Raw genomic sequence first — 20,967 nt, forward strand, 5'->3', positions numbered from 1 at the left:
ACCATGTGTGCAGATACACACACACAGCACAGTCTGCTTCAATCAGGTTAGCACTAATGGTGAGGGAGCACCCAAACTGCTAACTGTGACTACATCGTAATAATCACCACCACAATATTCCAAAATTAGCACAATTCAACATCAGACTGTGAACTTGGCAGCTGGCAAGTTAATGTCCCATTTGAACGTGTTGGAGAACTGTGTTGTAATACATAACTTTACCAGGGAAGTCCTGTAAAAATTCAGGTATGCAAAGCTAATGCACAACAGCCACATATGAATTTCTGTTTTGTCTGCAAGAGCACTGGGGCTAAAAAGTCAAATTCATATTGACTTTTTGTCACCTGGAGACTAAAGCCATGATGAAGTATTATAAGTTTTCAGCATCAACATTTTGTGCACACTGCAAATTCAAGATGTTTTTTTTTTTTTCATTGTTTACTTTGTTCACTTTTTTTGCCTTTCCTGTTACATGATAACATCTCATGAAAGCCTCAGCCATGAGCACGGCAGCAGTTTAGCTCAAGGCTGTTTGACATCTTCACACGTATCTCATCACCAAATTTGCTCAGCAGCAACTATACACTGCCCAAACGATTTGTGAGGATTAAAATACACAACGTTGGGCTTTGTGGAAAGTACGGTTTTGTAATACCACAAGTTTCCCAATACAAAGCACAGAGTCAGGTTAAAAAAAATCTAGCAGATCCTGATAGCCTAATCAATACAATCACTCAGGCAGTCTAAATTAGATGTATCAGTGTGCAAATTGAAATCAAATGTAATCTACAGAAACAAGAATCAAATGTAATAAAATATATATATATCAATTTTGGCCTAATTTTTGTCTTATTACAAGTTGGTTTCTTTAGTAAATTTAGTAAATCGTCCACTCTTCTCTCACCCCAAATGGTTGCGGCAGATGCCCGCCCCTCCCTGAGCCTGCTTCTTCCTGTTAAACAGGAGTTTTCTTCTTCCCACTGTCGCGAAAGTGCTTGCTCATGATTGTTGGGCTTTTCTCTGTATGTATTATTGAAGGGTCTAATTTACAATATAAAGCGCCTTGAGGCGACTGATGTTATGATTTCACGTTGTATAAATAAAATTGAATTGAATTGAATACGAACTGGATGTGGTACAGGATCCTCCATTCACAGAGCAACAGCTCAATCTGCTCTGCTCTTTGCTCTGACAGCTTTCTCATTTGCCAGTGTTAATTGAAAGTCAATTTGGAACAGATGGCAGAGTTAAAAGATGCCCCATAATCCTCTCAGCAAAAGGCGTTAGGGAAGTGGGGGTAGGGAAGTATGCCTCTGGGTGATAGCACTACAATGTTATGACAGTAAAATGTTTCTCATAATGCTATAGCTTTGCTTTTCAACAGAGCACACAGTAGCATTTCAAAGTGAAATTGGTTCTCATTCACATGGTGGGTCAAACCTTTTATTTGTCACAAGCATGAGAGCAACCAAAGCTGATACTGATTTGAGTTTTAAAATATAATCTCATTAGTTGAAGTTTCCTGCAAATTTCTCTATTTTCATGCTGTAAAAAAATATAAACAATCTCACAACTGAAAACTTCAATGAACATTCAAAGAAACTATATACAATGGGATACATACATTTCACGTTCTTGGAAACAACTAGCTCCCTTCAGTGAAGTGATTTACTACACCTGACTGCCTCATTAAAGGTCAATACTCGCTGTGTATTTTCAATTTAATTTAGCTATATAGTGTCAAATCACAATAACAGTTAGGGGCGCTTTATATTGTAAGGTAAAGACCCTATAATAATAAAGAGACAACAGAGAAAACCACAAAAATCAGATGGGCCCCTTATAAGCAACCACTTTGGCTACAGTGGGAAGAAAAAAATTCTTTTGAACAGGAAGAAACCTCTGGCAGAGCCAGGGTCTTGGAGACCCATCTGCCATGACCGTCTGGGGCTGATGAGAGAGAGACAGGGCAAAGACTAGTCCCCATTATTATTGCTGTCACCTGTAGTAACCTTCGCACCTACAGCATAAAGTGGCAAGTATTTTAAGGAGAATATTCTAGAAGATTGACATATGTCATTGTGGTATTTTTCAGGGCCCAACATTTTATTAATTGTGCAAAACCTAGATATTCAAATAAAATAGTGTAGAGAGTATAGCAGTCTTTATAAAGACTTTTGTGGGTTTTCAAGAAATTACAGCTTTTCTGAGGTTCTGTTTACGCTTTTTAAAGATAAGTCAGTTGACCATCTTTCAGATAAAGTATATAGAATAATTGAAAAATTTGTGCTTACCTCGCGAACCTGCTAACAATGCTAATATTGAGTCATGATATTTTGTAATTTGAGGTAAGCTATGTTGTTAAATTGTATAAGAAAAGGTCCCCCGTTTATGTCATTATTAGGTAGCACTTTATCAGTTGTACAGTAAACCACTCTATACATTTTATAGTACCTAAAGCTATTCAAAATAGCTCATATTAATAAGCTAAAGTAAGTTTTGTTGCTAGCAACACTAACAACACAACAGTAGTAGTAGTTTTCCTTTGTAAATAAATACTAGTAACAGTTAATCCTCAAGTAACAACTAGTTTGGGTTGTGCAGCCCTTTTAGTTTAATGATTTACACTTAATGTCTTAATTTAACTGTGTGATTTAGCCACTTAGCTATTGCTGCTGAGAGTAGCATGTGAAAAAATAAACAAAATTAATTTCAGTCAAATCTGTAAACACAATGAGCATAGGGACTTGACTTCATTAGGTTTGAGAAATTCACACCATGTTCTGAAAAAATGAATGCTGAAACTAAACTAAAATATATTATTAAAAAAACATGGAAAATACAAAACTAATAGTTTAATGATCATATTCCATATACTGTAAACAAAAATAAGCAAAGAATATAAGAAAGAATTTTATCTAGCGCAGTCAGCCCAGCATCAAATGCATCTGGTAGTTAGTAAAAACAAATTTTTATATAAAAACTAGTTCCTGTGCTGCAACCAGATTATCTGTGCTTTATGAGCACTTGTGTAACACACATGGTAAGAGATGGTATAACTGGGTCAAGTAAGTATTAGCTTGGTTACAAATAGCTAGTTCTACTAGCTCCTGATCCACCAGTACAACTACAAACAGTAATGGAAAATGAAGAAAAAAGAAACACCAGTCATTATATTTTATTACCAGTATGCATTTATGTAGAGTAAAATACTTTCTATTTTTATTTTGAGTACTAATGTCACTAATAACTGTATTATTAAAGGACTGTTATCAATTGCACAATGCAGTTAGTCAGTTATTGTTCAGTAAGTATCAGTAAGAGCATATTGATACTGTCTGTATCGAGTGTATTTTTCTTTTATAGGGCTTATTTCAGACAGAGAATTTATTTATGTGTTATCCATATAATCGGATTGAATTTATGAAACATATTCCTCATTATTATAAAAATCTAATCACATGTTAGGATTCAGTGCTGACTGTAGAAACTATAGCTCACATGTGCCACAAACGGCAAGTTAATTCTCACCTCCTGTGAGGGTGACACACTTCTTACAACGCTAATCTATTTACAGAATGTAAATGCTCATGGAGAGACCAATCACAGCTTGATGCATTATTCAAAGAGACCAATCAGCATAATTAGAAGACCAATGTGACTTAAATTCTTTTTTCTCATCTCCAGACATGTTTACCGCTGTCTGTGCTCTTTCTGACCACTAATTGCATAAATGCATTTGTATGTGCTTTGACAACAACTCCTCTAACTGTGACTAGTGTGGTTGAGTGATGTTTTGTTTCCTGTGCTCAAACTTGCACAATGCTCCTGCTAGCACTCAGCCTGCACACTGTATCTCTCCTCAGGCCATTCACAGAGATATTAATAAAAACAAATCCATCATCTTCTCTCGATTTGTCATTGTTTTACCTGCAGTGCTGACTGCAGTCTTTTCAGCTTTCCTATTCTGGAAATAGGAAAGCTTCCTATTTCCAGAATCCAGAATCCTTGCATCCTACTGTAATCATGCCTCAGCTTGCAAATATGTATCAACAGCTCTAGCATTAAAATGCTGATTTTAAATTCATGTAAAATAGATGGGCTTTGTTTTGCCAAATATATGTTGCCATGGGGACCTTTGTTGCTTATGTCTTGTTTGATAAAGAGCTGTGAGATTGAAAAGAAAATGTGATGATAATAATACTGATGCAGATGAAACTCCTGTAGTTCACCTAAACTAGCTGAGTGGAGGCTTAACAACTTTCCTGACTGGTGCAATGCATTAATCCTTATATGTCTACTTATCTCACAAATACCCTTGCAGCTCCCTCACTTAAACCACACAGAGTATTTTCAGCAGTGAGAATGCTTTTGATGCAGACTTCCTCTATTTGGTGCTACATGTGAGACAGGGCAACTGTAGACCACGTCATAACTTTACTCTCCAAATATCATCGTGGGTTAATTTGTAAATATGGATTTCTGTCAGTGAGCCAAGCAGCAGCAGCAAATAGCACTTCAGTAGGTCTCTGACTGTTTGCTGTCTGAGGATACTTTTGTAATGACGACATTCATGTTAAAGGTCAGCCTGGTTTCTGCTGTAGGAAAACTCATCAGTACATAATCTAAAGAGCTGTTTGCAATATTGACAGTTATGACTTGACCAGAGAGCTCACTCAGTGAGTCATTCAATGCAGATCAATGTGTCTGACAGCTCTGGGCCTCTTCCTGTGATCACATGGAGCCCCTTAACTTAAGGTGCTTAAAGAAGTGGTGAAATGTAATTGATTATTACATTTTGATCATCAACAGTAGACTAGTTTGTGTTGTAAAACAGCACAATTTGGCACACAAGCAAATGCTAATTGATAAGCTGATGATTGAATGGTTTCACTCTTGATTGTGGACTTTGTAGATAATGATCTTCGATGATATCTAGGAATTTAAGCTGCAGATGTTAAACACAGCACATGTTTTGCAGGGAGAGTAACTGTGAAAGCAAAGGCACAATTAAAGGCTTTTATGTGTGCTAATGGTTTTGGATGCTTTGAGATATGTGCTGGCTGAGAGTGATGTGACGCTAAGATAACAGTGTGTAAATGTGTCTTGTTGCTGAAGGGTTTTTCTTGGGCCGCTGATGATAAAGGCGAACAAGGTCTTCCTGTCATGTGGTTGGCTGCATGTCAGTGAATGAACAAGTAAGACAGAGAATGGCCCTGTTCACGTAAGGAAAGCACACATACATTGCTGGTTTTAATTACGTCAGAGGCAAATGGGTGTGAAAGCAATGAAAATGTGGATTACAGCACGGGGTCACAGTCTTTCCACAGAGGGCCTGTTATCAGCACAGCACAGGCATGAATGTGCTCTCAATGCAAATGCCCTGGCCTCACAGTCCTCAGTCAACCTGTCTGCTGTTTGCAAATGATGAAACTGATAGTCAGTTCAACAGGTTTACAGTTTCTTTTTCATGCTCTGTTTGATCAGATCGAGTTTAACAACAAATTATTGAAAATGCAGATTTACAGTAAATTTACCCATAATTTCATACAAAGTAAAAGATTTGGTACAAACCATGTTGTATTTAGATTATTTTGTTATTATTGTGTTACTGTACTAACTTTCGCAATCGTGCAACAGTTACTAACAAAACAATTATTGTGTGTTTTTTTTGTTACTCATGCTACGAAAGTTCTTTGGTTATCAGAAAGATGACAAGATGTGCCTTTTCCTGCAAACTCACACTACAGTTACCTAACTCTAGTTCATGTGAAGGAAGGAGGTAAATAATAGAACTCTACAACTTTTACTATGAGAGGCTCTTTAATGTTTATTGCATGATAAAACAAGAACGTGATAGACAGGCCCAGGTCACAAATAATTACCCACTGGTGCTAACACTTAGCACCTGCATGATAGCATGCAGCACGTTAACACAAAGCTAGTAGCAAAGAACACTCCATGCAGACACCAACCAAGCCAAGCTTAATGAGGAATGATGAGCACTCATTATCAACTTTCATGTCAGCTTTGTGATAATACTTCAAAGGTGAAGGTAGGACAAATAACCTAGCATGTCTTTGGTAAAACAGAAGCACCCAGGAGAAACCCATGTGGGCACAGGGAGAACATACATCGCCATACAGAAAGGCCCCAGCTGACTTGAGCATTCAAGCCCAGAACCTTCATGCTGTTTGCATTTTTGCAATACGTCATAATGTTTAACCATTTTATACTTAAGATCCCTGAAGTATTTACAGCACATATTTGTAGCACGGTGACTCAGTCAGACAGTCATAGCTTTCAATCTCTTCTCTTCAGGACTGAGTCTACTTTGCTCCCAAAATGGTTTATGTAGTTAATGACTTTGTGGTATCTTTTCATGGTTATTTATGTGGGTCTCTCACGAACACGATGGAGTAGCCAAAAAGTCAACAAACTGTGGAAGGTTTAGTCCTGAAATAAATCTGAAACCCAAGCTGTAAGTCACAGTAGCTATGTTTACAGTAATGTTTCCTAACCACTTAGTTTTTAGTGTGCCTCCTTAACATACCTGTAGTACAGATGCAAATATGGCATCTGTATGTTAAATGTGGGCCAAAAGCTTGCTGAATCACATCCAACCTGCTAAAGTTCACTGGTTAACAGGTAAAAATAAATTGCCATGGGTCTGAACACATGGGCACATTTAAGCAGCTTGGCCAAATAAAAGACAGAGGCAAAAAAAAAAAAAAAGACAGAATTACATCAGCGTTTTATACTCTGACCCTCAGGCCTTGAGTCAGGGAGACACAAAAGAGGACACAAGAGTAAGTCAGCTCTGCCACTGTGTTGCTGTGTTGACTCATTAGACATAGTACTAAAAATATAATTCAAATAGCAATGGAATTTTTGACTAGTGTCTGATTTTGGAATTTTCCTTCATGACCGTAAACATATTTTTAACATAAACTGATGCAGGAACGGTCCTCTTTGAGTGCTTCACTTGATGTTTAAGCAAAACCTACTGCCATTTACAGTCAGAAGTAACCATTTACTTTTTGTTTCCTCTAAATCGAACTGCTGTTAAAAATAGCCCTGACCAGTTGCAGTTTTTCCTCCTGTTGAAATTATATTTCCTGAAAACAGCAGTGCTCAGGTGTTTCATGACGTCATGGATCTCTGAGCCATTGTTAAAAATCAAAGCGTGTGACACCTGTAAAAATGTACAGCACCCGTAAAAATTTGTTTATTGAACTCACTGTTTGACATTTCAAGAAAACAAAGAATGCAGTCAGGGCTTGGGACATTATTTAGTTTATTATTTAGTTTAGTTCTTAAAAGAGAGTGATGAGAATATGATGCAGTTCAACTGAATTTAATTGAGTGTAAGTGCTGATTGAACTCTTTTAAGCAGAAATTCTGCTAATTGAACTCTTTTCAGCAGAAATTCTGCTGATTCACCTCTTTTCTGCAAAGTTTTCAGCCTTTTCACCTCTTAACAGCACAATTCTCAGCCGCTTCTGCTTATTTCAGCACAATTGTCAGTCTCTCCACCACTTCTTTGTGAGAAAGAGTTTGGTGCAATGAGATGAATAGCCGCATTGAGACCTGAAGGGCCAGGTTCGAATCCTGCTCAGGGCAATGTTGTTGTTTTTTTTTCTTTATTCAACCTTTTCAGCTTTTTTCAGCAGACATCTTTAACGTTAAGGCATCCACACAGCATTTTCGCAGGAAATGAAAAATTTTCTAGTTCTTTATTCCACTATTTACTAGTTACTTCCGTACACTTTTTGGCACTCAACTACTCCCACAGTTTTTATCCGATTTTCGCCATTCAAACTTTAAAAAATTCTGCTCTTTCTGCTAATGTGTGCTATGACTTTTGGTGCTCATAACTTCTATACTTTTTGAGACGTTGCCCACAAAATTACAGATATAATGGTGACTTAGCTGCCCGTTGGATAAACCCATGGACCTTAGAAAAGATCAACACTAGTGATGTGACGTTCTGTATCGAGGCTTCGAAGCTTGTGTCGAGTAATTGAGGGAGCGTTTCCGCGACGCACGTATCGAGGCTTGCTTCATTTATGGGAGGAGCTGAAAATGATGACGTCCAAAGCCTCACTGCCCGGCTGTACCACGTGACTGGTTCATGAAGTGGTTCGAACTTTGCCGCGAGATATGACAGCGATATAAACCCCTCAGACTTCATTCAAAAATGTGGGTGTTTGATGGAGAGTTGCGGTTAGTGAGAGTTTGGAGACAGTTTGGAGGTTTATGAGAGTGAGGAGAGAAAGTCAGGAGAGAATGGAGCCAGCTAAGAAGAGGATGTCCTCCCCTGTGTGGGAACATTTTGATCCTCCCAACAAGGTATGTAAATTTCAGAAGATGTATTTTCATAATACTGATGGTGCAATACAATTTATGTTAAGCTGTCTTGACTTTTGTACAAGGTGAAGTGTTTGCTATGTGCCAGGGAGCTGGGATATAACAACAACACCTCATCCATGCTTAGGCACTACAGAGCTTTGCATGAGAATAAGGGGAACACCAATTGTGGAGCAAGACCAGGTCAGCCATCAAATGCAATGATAATATAGCATGCCGTAATGTTACTAAATGATATAACAATATTATACAACTGTTATAAGTTAAGTGTAAAGTAAAGTGTAAAGTGTGCGTGTTAGTCCCCATAGGGAAATAGTTCCTCTGCATTTAACCCATTCACCCAGTGAAGCAGTGGGCAGCCACCAATGCAGCGCCCGGGGAGCAGTGTGTAGGGATGGTACCTTGCTCAGGGGTACCTCAGGGTAGCCGTTCAGTGGAGTCGAACCCCCGACCTTCCGATCATGGGGCCACCACTCTACCTACTGAGCTATCCCTGCCCCTGTGTGTGATATTTATATTTGTGCTTTGTCTTTATTGTCTTTCCTCAGGAGAACAATCTCAAATAGCTGAAGACCTGGTTAGCATGGTGATTGAGGACTCCTAGCCATTTAGCATTGTGGAGGACAAAGGATTCAAAAGATTTGTTAAATCATTAAATCCTAGCTATGTTCTCCCCACTAAAAAGGTCATAAAAGCAGTGAAACTTCAGTTTTTACAGAATGAAATGTGAACAGGCAGGACTGAGGCTCAAAGCCTCAGTGTGTAGCTGTCCATACCTAAACGTTACAAAAGCACAACCACTGTCCACACCCCAACCACACCTCACCTCACAGTAAATGATCATTTCCATTTTAAGCATTTCCAAATAATCATTTTCCATACTGCCAGTATAAATATACACAGTATACTGCCATCACTACAATATACATGTTTTACACACTCCTTTTGTTGTTGACATTTACAGGCTGTGTGCAAAAGGCCACACTCTTCAAATTCATGCCAACTAATATTTTTACGTCCAGTAGGTGTCCTACTAGAGCAAATGAAGCTTCAAGAAGCTTTGCGCTGGGATGAACCAATTGGATGAAAAGCTTCAGTGCTTCATGAAGCTTCATCTACCCATCACTAATCAACAATACTCGGATGTAAGCACCCGTGTATAACACAATAGGCAAAATTACGCTTGCTAACCTTTCCACATCACAGGCTTCTCATTAAATAAACATTTTTTCAAATACTCACCATGATCTGAGACCGTTTAAATATTTTGTTACTCTGAAAATATGGCAGTATGAAGCTAAACCTTTAGCTTGACGGCTAAAGCAATGCTAAGATTTACACGGAAACGATCAGCGGACATCGTTAAAGTACTATTGGTCTACATTCTTCTTCTATGGTAGCAGCCTGGGCAGAGTAACAGCCAACTTTAAACTGCGCCATCTGTTGGCACAAATTACAGTAGAAAACATTATTGCGACAACACGTTTTTTGGGGAAAAATAACAGAGATTGAAACTTTATTGATAATTTGTCCAAATTGAAAAATGCCCTCCTCCAAAAATATCACGTGACAACCTCATTGCCTTACAGAATTATGACGTCACACACATGTAGAATCTTACCACCATTCTGATCCTTTGATCCTTTGATCCAAAAATCTATAAATAGCGGTGAAGAGCAACGACTTTTAGTCCGTTTCTCGCAGCATTGATGTGTGCAGCATTGAACCGTTCGCCAGAAAAGCCTTTTGAAATATTTGGATCCTTTGCAATTCTAACTGTATCCAGACCCAAGATGTCTCAAACAAATCCAAAGGGACAAGAAGTTGACCCCTACACTCTTCCCTGGGATGAGCCACTAGACTCTTCCCTTTCCTCTCTTCCTTGGTGTGACCAAGTCGAACTAGAGGAAAAGCGTTTGGAAGAAATGGAGGATGAAGCGCTCAGAAACACCGAGAAGATTAAGTTCTTGATGGAGGAAAATGAGCAAAAGAGCGCTCAGCTAAAAAAGTTGTCATACCAGCTTCAAGAAAAGGAAGCTATTATTGAGGAGAAACAACAAGATCTCCATGACATGGACAAAAAGAACCAGGAGCTCCAAGGAAAGCTTGATGAAGCCCTGCAACAAAATAAAAAACTTGTCCAAGAGAAAAAACAAGACGGCACGAAGAAGAGAGGGCTGTACAGCAATCTCCAAGAAATGGAGCTAATGTACAGTGTATACAAAAAAAAGCTTGATCGCACACTGCTAGAAAATGAAAAGCTTCTCCAAGAAAAAAGGCAACAGGAGTTAAAAGAGAAAGAAATGGATTCCAAGCTTCAGAGCATCAAGCAACACAATGAAAGCTTGCAAGGAAAGCTTGATGAAGCTCTTCGACAAAATAGAAAACTCCTCCAAGAGAAGAAAGAAGATGGCATGAAGAAGAGAGGGCTGCACAGCAACCTCCGAGACATGGAGCTAAAGTACAATGTTGACAAAAAAAGGCTTGATCGCACAGAGCAAGCAAATGAGAAGCTCCTCCAAGAGAAAAGGGAACAAGAAAGCAAACAAAAAGAAATGGATTCCAATCTTCAGAGCATCAAGCAACAAAATGAAAGCTTGCAAGGAAAGCTCGATGAAGCTCTGCGACAAAATAAAGCAATCCTTCAAGAGAAAGAGCAGCTGGACAGAAAGCAGGGAGACATGGAGTGCCAACTCCAGCTCATGGAGGGAAATGACAGGATGCTGCAGGTAAAGTTCAATGAGACACTGCACAAATATCAAGACCTGCTTCAAGAAAGAGAACAGCTGGTCAGTAAGCAGAGAGAAGAAAAACTTCTTCTCCAGGAGTTTGAGAAGAACAACCAAAACCTGCAAGAACTTTACAACAAACTGAAGTTCAAAGCATCTGAGCTGGAAGGAGAAAATGAAAAACTACAAAAACAGGAGGTAACATCTAAAGTGCTGACAGAAAGGTTGGAAGAAAAACAAGGCGAAAAAGAAGAAGTGGTGAAAAAATGCAACAAGCTGCAGAAGCAAAACACCGAAACAATCGAGGAGCTGATCCTCATCCTTGAGAAAAAGCAGAAAAAGAAAAAACGCTTCTGCTTCTTCTCGAGGAAGAACACTCCTTCTCTCACTACTGCCAATGTCACCTCTTCTTCCCCCACCTCTATTCCAGCTTAATTCCCCCCCCCCCCCTTAACTACTAACACCTCTCCCATCTCCCTCCCCTCTCTTCACAGTCACCCCCCAACCAGTCCCGACAGTTGACTGCCCCCTCTAGAGCCTGGTTCTGTCATAGGTTTCTTCCTTTAATTTTAAAGGGAGTTTTTCCTATCCACTGTCGCCTAGTGCTTGCTCGGAGGGGATTGTTGGGGTTTTCTCTCCTCTCTCCCTTTACATCCCACCCACCTTCTCTTTTTTCTTAACAATTGAACAATTAAAAACAATTGGCTGCTAATTAAATGTGTCAAATCAATGTCTTTATTCAAGAATACAAGAAATGGGTAATAGCTGCATGTGTGTTTGTGTGTGTGCATAATATGCATACTTTACGTGTTGGATCCAAATCCCACAAGGAATTAAATAAAACAAGAAGACAAACAAAAACAAATATTTCTCTCCCTTCCCAGGTCAGGAATCAGGATGAGGAAGAAATGAGGTCAGATCAGTGCAGGTTTTTGCACTACTGACAGAAAGTTTCTGCTGATTAAAAAAAGTATGTCGATATTTCTGAAATACATTTGCAAACAAATAACTTTGACAACTTGTGTTTTTTCATAAAAGAAAAAAGAAAAATCAGAGAGCAGAGCTGGTAAAACAGCTTAGCTCCGCAGGTTACAGGAGATCAGATGCCAAATACTTTTCATGACAGTCTTCGTTATTGCATAAATCTCCCCTTTTATCATTGATCAGTAAATCACTGCATATACATTCATCTAACCGTTATAATTTCATGAGTAAAGATTCTCAGATGACTGAATGGCGGTTTTAGTAAATGTTGAACTTTATTGTGATTTCTATTTTTAGAATCAATAGCACACATTTTGATTTAGTTTTGCAAGCTGCTGATTTCACACAGATCCACTGCCCAAACGTGCCTTTGAGTTTTTCATCATTTAACAAGAATAGGCTCAGGCAATCATTGTGTAATTAGGCTTTGGGAAGGTCTGGGGACAGGTATGATGGTGGTGGTTTTAAAGCACTGTGGCACAACAGCTTGACTCAGGGAGATGTTAAAGATGCCCGCTAGGACATCAGTCAGCTGGTCAGCACGGGCTCCGAGCACGCGTCCAGGTATATTGTCTGGTCCAGCAACTTTGTGTGGGTTGACTTTAGTGAGAGTCCTTCTCACACTGGCCGTGGACAGGGACAGCACTTGGTTGTCTGGCAAGGGGCTGGCCCTCTATAGTCCATCTTGCGTCCCACTTAAACAAGTGCGTGTTCACACTGCCCCTGGATGTCCTGGCCTCTGAGGTTAAGGTGTACGGCTCCTGGTTGTCAACTGACCAATTTATCATGGCAAAGTCTGTGGTGGACAAAAGATAAGAGGCTGATTATAAAAATGATCCATGCACGCCTTATGACCTACAGCATGTACAGTTAACACAGCTAAATGGCTGTGAAATTGTAAAATTACTTTTGAAATAAAGCTATTCAAAGTCAATTAACTGTGACTATAATAATAGCAATGTTAGCCAGCAAACAAAGCGTTAGCACTAATTAAAATAAGCTGCTAGGTGATGTTACCGTTTCAAGTTCTCTCATTGTTTGACATGTAGGGCAGATATTTTGGTGACACTGAGATTAGCCAGACACTAAACAGCAGTGTAATATCAACGCTAGATTAGATGTTTTCTAATCCGATAAAATGACATTATTCCTGTTTATAGAAGATGTTTGTCGTCTGTTTGTTTGACTGACAGGAACAGGAAATAGTGGTTGGAAATTACTGTTGGCGTTACATGAGGGTAAAGAAGGGCTTTAAGCACCTGGGTAAAAACTGGACCCATGATGAAACACTACAACAAGTACAACATATTCTTCAGTTTTAATATGTGACCATACTGTGCAGACTGCTGATGAGTTACACGGTTACATTTCATTAGTCATTGTTAAACTAAAGTGGTAAGCAGTTACTTTATCCTTTCACTTAAAATTTCCAGGAAAAACACTACCTTGGCTACTTTTGTGCTTACATTTGATCTATGCTGGGTCACTACTTTTGCACTATAATGCTGCTGCTGACACCTTGGTTCACACTGACAATTAGAAAAAAGCTGATATGAAAAGAAGGATGGAAAATGCCTGGAATTTAGTTACACTTGCAAATACTGCTGCCTCCAAACTGCAAGCATCAATAAAATGTTACAGTATTGTTTTCTATATCTGTGCATATATCCTTATTGGTAGTTTTCTCGAAATAGAAGATCTTCATTTTTAAAAAAGAAAATCTCTGATAACATTGCTGAAGCTAGCGCCCACCCCTACTGCGCGTACTGCAAATATAAAACTGATATATACTTACATCATGAAGCAGTTGATGTTTGGTTTCTGACAAATACAGTAAAGAGGTGCGTTCTCCCCCTCCATACCAGTGTTCTCAGGCACTGGTACATGGTCAGTGTCAGACACTTCACTGTCCTACAACATACCACATAGGACCACATTAGAAATGACATGTATGTAGACATGCTAATTATACCTGGCTAAATGGATGCAGTAACAAAATGTTACTTAACTACTCTAGTTATTAGTTTCCAGATGTGTGCAGTTGCTCCAGTCTTACTGACAGTATACTGTTTCAAACACCAGTGCCAACATTTTATTTTTTAAATCTTAGTATGATTCTGCACCAAGACTTGTGGCCTGTTGCTCGGTAACTTATTGTCTGACTACATTAACTACAGTTCATAAACATCATTCATTTTCTCCTACTTATTTTATTCAGGTTGTATTCCAGCTGTCATAGGGCAAAAGTACACCCTGGACAGGTCGCCAGTCTGTTGGAGGGTTATTAGAGAGACTCAGACAACCACTCACACCAACAGCCAACTAACCTAACCCCGCGCATGTCTTTGGAGTTCAACACCAGTCTGGCCGAATCACAGATAAGCAGGGTGTCTGTGCTGCAGAGCACAGCTGTGTCAGAGACTCTTGACATCAATGTAGCGTTAAGGATGCGGAGCGACGGGTGCACTAACGTAATGAAATTATGAGAGTGATCGTCATTGTCTCTATGTTGTTGCGCCCTTATTCGTATTACTGAAACCATATATCTATTCTAGCTCACCCTAAAACTGTGGATAAAATTAATCTGTTAATAAACGTGGTCAATTATTTGGGAATGTTCTGGCAAGAACGTCGCATTCTTCCGGTGGGGAAACTAATCATAATACATAATAATTATAATAACAATAATAAATATAATCACCGGTAAAGTCAGTTAGCGAACACTACTGGCATGTAATGCCAATGACGACCATTTCACAAACTGTCGAAAATGCTCAAAATGTTGTCGGCACCAAAAGTGAAGGGCTGACAGTTGTGTTATATACGAACCGTAAGCGCTAATGTTGGTTAGCATCAGCTAAAGCGAGGAAGTTTGACACTTGCAGAGGCAGTGAACGCAGAGAGAGCTTAAAAACGCATTGTGTGGTTTTTTAGTCTTTGCTTCGTTGCTTTGGGATTTTTTTTTTTGCATTAAGACGTTGCCCACAAAATTACAGATATAACGGTGACTTAGCTGCTCGTTGGATAAACCCATGGACCTTAGAAAAGATCAACAATACTCGGATGTAAGCACCCGTGTATAACACAATAGGCAAAATTACGCTTGCTAACCTTTCCACATCACAGGCTTCTCATTAAATAAACATTTTTTTCAAATACTCACCATGATCTGAGACCGTTTAAATATTTTGTTACTCTGAAAATATGGCAGTATGAAGCTAAACCTTTAGCTTGACGGCTAAAGCAATGCTAAGATTTACACGGAAACGATCAGCGGACATCGTTAAAGTACTATTGGTCTACATTCTTCTTCTATGGTAGCAGCCTGGGCAGAGTAACAGCCAACTTTAAACTGCGCCATCTGTTGGCACAAATTACAGTAGAAAACATTATTGCGACAACACGTTTTTTGGGGAAAAATAACAGAGATTGAAACTTTATTGATAATTTGTCCAAATTGAAAAATGCCCTCCTCCAAAAATATCACGTGACAACCTCATTGCCTTACAGAATTATGACGTCACACACATGTAGAATCTTACCACCATTCTGATCCTTTGATCCTTTGATCCAAAAATCTATAAATAGCGGTGAAGAGCAACGACTTTTAGTCCGTTTCTCGCAGCATTGATGTGTGCAGCATTGAACCGTTCGCCAGAAAAGCCTTTTGAAATATTTGGATCCTTTGCAATTCTAACTGTATCCAGACCCAAGATGTCTCAAACAAATCCAAAGGGACAAGAAGTTGACCCCTACACTCTTCCCTGGGATGAGCCACTAGACTCTTCCCTTTCCTCTCTTCCTTGGTGTGACCAAGTCGAACTAGAGGAAAAGCGTTTGGAAGAAATGGAGGATGAAGCGCTCAGAAACACCGAGAAGATTAAGTTCTTGATGGAGGAAAATGAGCAAAAGAGCGCTCAGCTAAAAAAGTTGTCATACCAGCTTCAAGAAAAGGAAGCTATTATTGAGGAGAAACAACAAGATCTCCATGACATGGACAAAAAGAACCAGGAGCTCCAAGGAAAGCTTGATGAAGCCCTGCAACAAAATAAAAAACTTGTCCAAGAGAAAAAACAAGACGGCACGAAGAAGAGAGGGCTGTACAGCAATCTCCAAGAAATGGAGCTAATGTACAGTGTATACAAAAAAAAGCTTGATCGCACACTGCTAGAAAATGAAAAGCTTCTCCAAGAAAAAAGGCAACAGGAGTTAAAAGAGAAAGAAATGGATTCCAAGCTTCAGAGCATCAAGCAACACAATGAAAGCTTGCAAGGAAAGCTTGATGAAGCTCTTCGACAAAATAGAAAACTCCTCCAAGAGAAGAAAGAAGATGGCATGAAGAAGAGAGGGCTGCACAGCAACCTCCGAGACATGGAGCTAAAGTACAATGTTGACAAAAAAAGGCTTGATCGCACAGAGCAAGCAAATGAGAAGCTCCTCCAAGAGAAAAGGGAACAAGAAAGCAAACAAAAAGAAATGGATTCCAATCTTCAGAGCATCAAGCAACAAAATGAAAGCTTGCAAGGAAAGCTCGATGAAGCTCTGCGACAAAATAAAGCAATCCTTCAAGAGAAAGAGCAGCTGGACAGAAAGCAGGGAGACATGGAGTGCCAACTCCAGCTCATGGAGGGAAATGACAGGATGCTGCAGGTAAAGTTCAATGAGACACTGCACAAATATCAAGACCTGCTTCAAGAAAGAGAACAGCTGGTCAGTAAGCAGAGAGAAGAAAAACTTCTTCTCCAGGAGTTTGAGAAGAACAACCAAAACCTGCAAGAACTTTACAACAAACTGAAGTTCAAAGCATCTGAGCTGGAAGGAGAAAATGAAAAACTACAAAAACAGGAGGTAACATCTAAAGTGCTGACAGAAAGGTTGGAAGAAAAACAAGGCGAAAAAGAAGAAGTGGTGAAAAAATGCAACAAGCTGCAGAAGCAAAACACCGAAACAATCGAGGAGCTGATCCTCATCCTTGAGAAAAAGCAGAAAAAGAAAAAACGCTTCTGCTTCTTCTCGAGGAAGAACACTCCTTCTCTCACTACTGCCAATGTCACCTCTTCTTCCCCCACCTCTATTCCAGCTTAATTCCCCCCCCCCCCCTTAACTACTAACACCTCTCCCATCTCCCTCCCCTCTCTTCACAGTCACCCCCCAACCAGTCCCGACAGTTGACTGCCCCCTCTAGAGCCTGGTTCTGTCATAGGTTTCTTCCTTTAATTTTAAAGGGAGTTTTTCCTATCCACTGTCGCCTAGTGCTTGCTCGGAGGGGATTGTTGGGGTTTTCTCTCCTCTCTCCCTTTACATCCCACCCACCTTCTCTTTTTTCTTAACAATTGAACAATTAAAAACAATTGGCTGCTAATTAAATGTGTCAAATCAATGTCTTTATTCAAGAATACAAGAAATGGGTAATAGCTGCATGTGTGTTTGTGTGTGTGCATAATATGCATACTTTACGTGTTGGATCCATATCCTACAAGGAATTAAATAAAACAAGAAGACAAACAAAAACAAAACAAAAATATTTTTCTCTCCCTTCCAAGGTCAGGAATCAGGATGAGGAAGAAATTAGGTCAGATCAGTGCAGGTTTTTGCACTGCTGACATTGAAAAATGTATGGCGAGATTTCCAATATACATTTGCAATCAAGTAACTTTGACAACATAAAGTTTTTTAAATCAAAGAGTGGAGCTGGAAACACAGCTTAGCTCAACAGGTTACAGGAGATCCAAAGCCACCTACTTTTCATGACAATCTTCCTTGTGGCATAAATCTCCCCTTTGATCATTGATCAGTAAATCACTGCATATAAATTCATCTAACTGTTATAATTTAATGATTAAAGATTGTCAGATGATTGAATTGCGGTTTTAGTAAATGTTGAACCTTGTTGTGATTTCTGTTTTTAGAATCAATAGCCCACATTTTCATCCACTGCCCAAACGTGCCTTTGAGTTTTTCATCATTTAACAAGAATAGGTTCAGGCAACCATTGTGTAATTAGGCTTTGTGTATGTTGGAGATGGCATTTGGCCAAATAGAGAACATGCTACTACCAGCATCAACCCCCTTTTTTCTCAAGCTTTTCACTGGTATCCATTACAGTTCATTTGTTATACCAAGGACTTCCACAACCCCAACACAACTGACTTCAGCGTCCAACCAAATAGAAAAACCATGACTGCTTAAGAAAACAGCGCAAAACATTTCAGCCTGTTTCAATTTCAGCATCTGCAGTATTAATGAGCATGAGTTAAAACAGATCAGCTTTCTGAACTAAAAGGTTTTAATAAATTTGCACAAAAGGTAAGGAAACGTGTGTTTTGTTGATAATTTCTTTTTGTCAGTTAACCTTATACCGTTTTCCCCCCTTAAATGGTGTCACATTTGTAAGGAAAATTCATTTTTGGTCACACCCATGAGAAACTTGCCAAATGTTCTCTGGAAATCAGTGTTTTCTGCTACTGACTCTTATTTTGAGCCTCTTGTATTCCACATGCTGACAGTCAGGTGCCTGAATGGAGCCTGATCGTCAGCAATTGTTAGCTTAGACTGTTCCACAACAGTCAGTTGCTGTTTACTCCAAACATACCACATTTCTCTGTAGGGCTGCTCGATTATGGCAAAAATGATAATCACGATTATTTTCACTGAAATTGAGATCTCGATTATTTGACGATATTATTTGACCCTTTAAGACCTACCATAGAACCAAGTCCGCCAGAGCTTATATTATATTTTTACATGCTGTAGTGCCATTTTTGGGAGCATTTCGAGTTGCTATACAACTGTTATAGCCCATATTTTAATAATATGTATGCATTAAGTCCATAGTAACTACATTAATTGCAAAAAAGTGCAATAAACTACAAAAAAATTGAAAATCGTTTTTGTTTTGTTTTTTTTACATATATTTCTACTTGGAGAAATTTAAGAGGCTTATCCCTCAAAACTTTAAATACAAAAAAGTTGCAAAAAATAGTTTACACCAACAGGAAATTTATTTTGAGTGTCTTCATAGTTTTATTTTGGAGATACAGCAATTTTTATATGCTTTTTCAATGTGGGAAGTGTTACGAACAGCTGATCGGATCGGCAAAGCATGTTTCTGGAATATTATGTTTTTTTTTCCTGCAAGCGCTTTTTATGCAATTTTTGCAAAGCTATATGTGGAAGGAAACCGTGACCGAGGACAAGCTGATGGCATAAGATGTAAGTACAACTCCTCCGGTTTAATATGCAAAACAAATTATTGCGCTAGCTTACGCGGTTCAGGTTCTACAGGGATTTAAAGGGTTAACAATAACAATGTATTGAATAATGACTTTAAAAAAATTCTATAAAATAGTGTGCAAATGTTTGCAATATAAGAAATAAATGAAAAATGTAAACATCTATGTTTAGTGAACTTTGCAGTGTTGCTCTGTGGTGCAGCTACGACACTGTAGCAAAGTTTACACACTATGTCTACTTGATCCACGTCTGACTCCACAAACGCATAATGTTTCCACACCACTGAAGTTTTTTTTTTTTACCTCTCTTTTCAACCAATGGCAGTCACTCTCCTCTCCAAATAACTTCTGCCTAGCTTTCCTCGCGGGGGCCCATCACGTATAGGTGTAACGGAGAAACAGCCAATCAAATCGCAGCTTTTCGGGCATTGGAAAAAAATGGGGTTTTTTTTACACTGAACTGTCTGAGCGCGGGTTCGAGTCCTGGTTGGGACAAAGGTTGTGTTACATTATCAAAAGTTAAACACCATTTTCAATTTACTTATTGTGGATAACATTTATTTTTCACTTTGCTTTTAATTTTTATTTCATTATCATTTTATTTATATTATATAGTGTTATGGCCTGTGGAGCAATTTTTCTGCATTACGTACCTATACTGTCACAAAGTACATAACTCAGACTAAACTGTATCATCACAGTTTTGAGATGATACATACCAGACATATAGTCTACAATTATGCAGACATCCAACTTTTAATACAAAGACTAAAGCTAAAACTACAATACAGATACATTCTGATGACATAGAAAATGAAGCTTGTACATAATTTAAACAAGGCATGTCTGTAATAAGTCATCTGTCTGCTTCCTGGTGGCTGTTGGTTTATATCTATTCATTTTCCAACACAAACTCAGTACTGACATCATTACTTTATTCGAGTCATGCTCTTGCCAGCCTCCACTCTGCATGCTTTAAATCTGTTGCTCTTCTGCTTCTGCCATTCTGCGTTTCAGATCCTCAGCTATGCAGCCCGCCTCCTCTCCTTTCTCCTCCTCACTGTGGTCACTCAGAACCCTGTCCCAGCCTCCATCTTCATCACTACCAGCATTTTGACTCTGGGGTGTGGCTTATGCAAAATCCTGTCACTGCTGAGATTTCTTCTGCTATGATGGGTCATTGGAGTCTAACTGCCTAACAGTTACATTTATTTCTGTATCTCAATAAATCATGTTCAGTTTTTCCACATGATCTCTCCTTATTGAACTGCTTTTGTAGATAAGCTTCAAGCCAGAAAGCAACAATACCTAAACCAAAAATATTATCATCAGAAGTGAGACAGTGTCTGGACTATCTCCAGCTGTGTTGCATGTATTAAAGGTAACTTCAGACACTGTCTGGTTGTCATGTCTGAAACAGGCTGTATAGTCAAACAGATAAAAGACAGCAGTCATGTTTCTAATATTACAAATCAACCAGAAAGATTATAAAGATAAAAGCTGTGAGACCCCACTAGAGAAAGGATGGCTTGTTATCATTACATGAAGTGATTTAGAAATAATATGTAAGCTTTCAGGGCAGCACTCACAGCTTTTTAAAACTGATTACCTGATGGTGAGCACACACAGGTATATAAACATACAGGTGAACT

Source organism: Rhamphochromis sp. 'chilingali' (assembly GCF_963969265.1).
Source record: "Rhamphochromis sp. 'chilingali' genome assembly, chromosome: 1".
Lineage (NCBI taxonomy): Eukaryota > Metazoa > Chordata > Actinopteri > Cichliformes > Cichlidae > Rhamphochromis > Rhamphochromis sp. 'chilingali'.